Below are 6,191 nucleotides of genomic sequence, written 5' to 3'. Positions count from 1 at the left end.
TTCTTTGTCTATAAATACTCGATGTTTTCCTTTTTAGCAAACTAATCCTTCGTAACAACAGATTTACTCTTTTGTTGTTGTTACTGTTGTAGCCGCCTATTCGGAGAGGAGAGTAACCTAATTAGGCGAAATCTCTTACGGCCGCTCAGTTTAAAGTCTTCTTGGGATTTAAAATCTCTAGTGTGTATCGTTGGTGGGAAACTAGATAATTGTGGTTTATCTTTTGTTTTTGATTGATTTGATTGACTAACGGTGGTTGAAATATGATTGCACCTAGTTTGTTTATTCTTGAGAATCTTCTCTTCTGATATAAGATTCTCTCAAACTAGTTCAGAGTTTCGACATGGATCTTTAGACTGTTATTAGTTCTAAAGAAGATCTTGTGATAATACATTGTTAACAGACTTCGTTCTGTGCGTGATTGATCACAAGATATTCAAGTGATTGTGTGCAGGTTTTTATTGAAGATTTAAGAAGATTTGAAGACAAAAAAGATATTGAAGATCTGACTTGGATTTTATACTCTTTGGTGTGCACAATACTTGTTTCGGTAAAAGAGCATCTAATTAATAATCGGTTTATCCTTGTGGTAGATTGGATTGATTAATTGAGTAGATCGGCATCAACACGATTCTTCGGATTAAAGGTGATGTTGGCTTAATCTTAAACGATTACCTTTGGGTGATTGAATATAAGATAGATCTAAGGACCTGGCGAAGGAGTTTATGTTGAGATAAACGGAAGAGCCTTTGTCCGACTTATATCACTTGGTTGAATAGAGTTGATACCAAACAGATTTGTTGTTCCTTTCCTCTTTGGAATACGAACCAAATGAATTGTTCCAAGTAAGTGACTTATTTATAAGTTGGAGGCGTGGGAATACACAAGGAACTAGGTGAACTATAGGGTTAGTTACTTGGTCTCAACTATACGAAGTTAGTATAATTTTGTGTACCGGCCTAATCCTGAGAGTATTCAATTCTGGACTAGGTCCCGGGGTTTTTCTGCATTTGCGGTTTCCTCGTTAACAAAATCTTGTTGTGTCATTTACTTTTATTTTCCAAATTATAATTAAAGTAAATTACACAAACATTAATACCTATTTACTTGATAAGCAATCCTATTGTGTTTGTTTAAGTCCGACACTTTGTATCAAGTAAACATATTTCGTTGTTTTATTGTCTCGATCTCGTATCCATAGACGATCACACGAAGTGTGAACCGATTAGTTGTATTGTCTCGGCTCAGTCCATAGACAATCACTTTCGGAGAAAGGACTTATAGGTAGGAAAAGCTTTATCTTGAGGTATATTTGGGTACCCTCTCCTTTTCAATTGGTATCAAAGAAGCCAAACACGAAAATATCTAACAATCTATGTTTGGTACGATCCAAACTATAAGAATGAATCCAAAGGATTGTTCAGTTAACGTAAGTCAAGATAATGAGATTAAGATTGATCGAATTTTAGATAGTGGTAAATAGAGTTGTCGTTCACTCGGACTTGATGAAATTGAATTTTAGATTTAAATTATAAAACTAGAAAATATATACAAAATAATAACAATGTTTCGAGAGGTACTATGACTAGGATTCCACCAAATATTCAAATTCATGCGATTCACTTCTTTATTCTAAACCATTATAGCTCATTCAATAAGAATTTTGACTATATTTCTTTGCCTAAGGTAGATTCTTACAATATTAATTGTAAATCTTAAGCATGGCATATCAAAAGAATTAATCCTAAGCATAAACCATCAAACGAAATGACAATTAATTAAGAAAAATCTTTTTCTAATTTTAATTTAATGCAAATAGTCATATAAATAATTAAATGAATTTACCACATGACGAATTTTGGTTTCCTCAGTCGTCCCAGAGAAAGGTTTAGCTCCACAAAGTGAAAAAGACGCTGAATATATATTTATAGCTCAAATGGTGTTTACAAAGAAGAGAAAATCAAATTAAACCGGGAATTTGCAACGCTTATAATTGTTACAAACCCACTGTTACAAAGAACAATTATAACTGTCTCAGGGTGACAGTGGTATATCTGAAGCATAAACGACTGTATTTTACGACTGTCTCGGTGAGTCTGTTTTTCGTGTTCTTCACTATTTTTCTGTTGCTGTTGTAGATTTCTCTGCAGCAATTTTCTCCACTCTCTAGCCTCCCCAATCACTCGATGCCTTCTCTGCTAAAACAACAACAAATATACTCAATAAGGCCGCGAATAACACATCATTACTCCAGAAAATCCCTCCATAACTCGGCAGTAAAAGAAAATAATATTTGGATATTTTTCTTCCCTATTTTATCTTCTCACGCTTCTGCATCATTCAACCACCCTCCAACACGTTGACAACCTATTTTTGATAGATTCAAACACACTAACTACTCAACCAGCCACAAAAAATCCCATGAATGTCTCTAACCAACTATACGCTCCCTGTTTTCTTCTCTCCGACGATGCATCCCAACTTCACCGGTTCTGAAGGACTTACCAGTCCTGTTTAAACGAAATATGCCCAATCCAATCAACTGTATTGTTTTAATCTCCCAAAAAGTCGTCCAAAACCAAACAACAATATCGGGTTCTTTAAAATACGTAAACTCCCCGAGTTATTCAAACTGAATTTCCATCCAATTCCAATCCAGAAAGTTGATCATACCATGCTTGTGAAGCTTAATCAAGTCTTGCCAATAAATTTTAGCCCTTGAGTCTACTTAAATTTCCTCCAAAATTCGAACCCTAATTCTGTTTTGCTGAAGAACTTTGGCCAAAACCAGTATATCTTCAAATCAAAAGTTCAACACAACCCATCCAAAGTTTGTGAAATCCATCGATCATACCAAACCAGTTAAGCCTTAACAGACTCACCCAAGAAGTTTCAGCGATTGAATCTCATTATTCACACCAAAAACACAAACCCTAATTCTGTTCTATTTTAAAACCAGTTTTCCCTCCTTTTTCTGAATTCAAATTGTTGAAGATGAAGTGCCCTGATCCAAAACACGGGCGCTTTTAACAACTGGAATGCATGAGGGTGCCCTTATCCAAAGTAAGGGTGCCTTTAACGCCTTTTATGGGGTTCCTTTAACACTTTTGCTGGGGTGTTTCCAACACATCTCTGGGACGCCTTTAACACTCTTTCGGGGTGCCTTAAGTACTTTTTCCGGGGGTCCAAAAATCACTTTTCGAGCAACTTTTTCCATAAGAGCTTATTTCCTTGAAAACACTTAAAACAATATTATTAGTGATAAAATGAGTCCTAGCTAACGTAATTATGGGTGAAAATGCGTCGCACTTTCGTGCTTATCCCCGGCAGCGGCACCAAAAATTGATCGAATTTTAAATAGTGGTAAATAGGGTTGTCGTTCACTCGGACTTGATGAAATTGAATTTTAGATTTAAATTATAAAACTAGCAAATATATACAAAATAATAACAATGTTTCGAGAGGTACTAGGACTAGGATTCTGCCAAATATTCAAATTCATGCGATTCACCTATTGATTTTAATCCATTATAGCTCATTCAATAAGAAGTTTGACTCTATTTCTTTGCCTAAGGTAGATTCTTAAAATATTAATTGTAAATCCTAAGCATGTCATATCAAAATAATTAATCCTAACCATAAACCATCAAACGAAATGACAATTAATTAAGAAAAATCTTTTTCTAATTTTAATTTAATGCAAATAGTCATATAAATAATTAAATGAATTTACCACATGACGAATTTTGGTTTCCTCCGTCGTCCCAGGGAAAGGTTTAACTCCACATAATGAAAAAGACGCTCAAAATATATTTTATCGCTCAAATGGTGTTTACAAAGAAGAGAAAAGGAGAAAATCAAATTAAACCGGGAATTTGCAACGCTTATAATCGTTGCAAACCCACTGCTACAAAGAAAAACTATAACTGTCGCAGGGTGACAGTGTTATCTCTGAAGCATAAACGACAGTATTTTACGACTATTTCTGTGAGTCTGTTCTTCGTGTTCTTCACTATTTTTCTGCTGCTGCTGCAGGTTTCTCTGCAGCAATTTTCTCCATTCTGTAGCCTCCCCAATCACTCGATGCCTTCTCTGCTACAAAAGAAACATATTTATACTCAACAGGGCCACGATTAACACATCATTACTCCAGAAAATATCTTTGTAACTCGGCAGTAAAAGAAAATAAACTTTGGATATTTTTCTTCCCTATTTTATCTTCTCACGCGTCTACATCATTCAATCACCCTCCGACACGTTGACAACCTATTTCTGATAGAGTCAAACACACTAACTACTCAGCCAGCCACAGAAAATCCCATGAATATCTCTAACCAACTATACGCTCCCTGTTTTCTTCTCTTCGACGATGCATCCCAACTTCACCGGTTCTGAAGGACTTACCAGTCCTGTTTAGACGAAATATGCCCAATCCAATCAACTGTATTTTTTTAATCTCCCAAAAAGTCGTCCAAAACCAAACAACAATATCGGGTTCTTTAAAATACGTAAACTCCCCGAGTTATTCAAACTGAATTTCCATCCAATTCCAATCCAGAAAGTTGATCATACCATGCTTGTGAAGCTTAATCAAGTCTTGTCAATAAATTTTATCCCTTGAGTCTACTTAAATTTCATCCAAAATTCTAACCTTAATTCTGTTTTGCTGAAGAACTTTGGCCAAAACCAGTATATCTTCAAATCAAAAGTTCAACACGACCCAGCCAAAGTTTATGAAATCCATCGATCATACGAAACCAGTTAAGCCTTAACAGACTCACCCAAGAATTTCAGCGATTGAATCTCATTATTCACACCAAAAACACAAACCCTAATTCTGTTCTATTTTAAAACCAGTTTTCCCTCCTTTTTATGAATTCAAATTGTTGAAGATGAAGTGCCCTGATCCAAAACACGGGCGCTTTTAATAATTGGGATGCATGGGGGTGCCCTTATCCAAAATAAGGGTTCCTTTAACGCCTTTTCTGGGGTTCCTTTAACACTTTTGCTGGGGTGTTTCCAACACATTTCTGGGACGCCTTTAACACTCTTTTAGGGTGCCTTAAGTACTTTTTCCGGGGTCAAAAAACCACTTTCGAGCAACTTTTTCCATAAGAGCTTATTTCCTTGAAACACTTAAAACAAGATTATTAGTGATAAAATGAGTCCTAGCTAATGTAATTATGGGTGAAAATGCGTAGCACTTTCGTGCTTATCCCCGGCAGCGGCGCCAAAAATTGATCGAATTTTAGATAGTGGTAAATAGAGTTGTCGTTCACTCGGACTTGATGAAATTGAATTTTAGATTTAAATTATAAAACTAGCAAATATATACAAAATAATAACAATTTTTCGAGAGGTACTAGGACTAGGATTCCACCAAATATTCAAATTCATGCGATTCACCTATTTATTCTAGACCATTATAGCTCATTCAATAAGAATTTTGACTCTATTTCTTTGCCTAAGGTATATTCTTAAAATATTACTTGTAAATCCTAAGCATGTCATATCAAAATAATTAATCCTAAGCATAAACCATCAAACGAAATGACAATTAATTAAGAAAAATCTTTTTCTAATTTTAATTTAATGCAAATAGTCATATAAATAATTAAATGAATTTACCACATGACGAATTTTGGTTTCCTCCGTCGTCCCAGGGAAAGGTTTAACTCCACATAATGAAAAAGACGCTCAAAATATATTTTATCGCTCAAATGGTGTTTACAAAGAAGAGAAAAGGAGAAAATCAAATTAAACCGGGAATTTGCAACGCTTATAATCGTTGCAAACCCACTGCTACAAAGAAAAACTATAACTGTCACAGGGTGACAGTGTTATCTCTGAAGCATAAACGACAGTATTTTACGACTATTTCTGTGAGTCTGTTCTTCGTGTTCTTCACTATTTTTCTGCTGCTGTTGCAGGTTTCTCTGCAGCAATTTTCTCCATTCTGTAGCCTCCCCAATCACTCGATGCCTTCTCTGCTACAAAAGCAACATATTTATACTCAACAGGGCCACGATTAACACATCATTACTCCAGAAAATATCTTTGTAACCCTAATTCTGTTCTATTTTAAAACCAGTTTTCTCGCCTTTTTATGAATTCAAATTGTTGAAGATGAAGTGCCATGATCCAAAACACGGGCGCTTTTAACAACTGGGATGCATGGGGGTGCCCTTATC

This window comes from Papaver somniferum, chromosome 8 (assembly GCF_003573695.1).
Source record: "Papaver somniferum cultivar HN1 chromosome 8, ASM357369v1, whole genome shotgun sequence".
In the NCBI taxonomy this organism is placed as follows: Eukaryota; Viridiplantae; Streptophyta; class Magnoliopsida; order Ranunculales; family Papaveraceae; genus Papaver; species Papaver somniferum.
Note: the sequence above shows the minus strand (reverse complement) of the source record.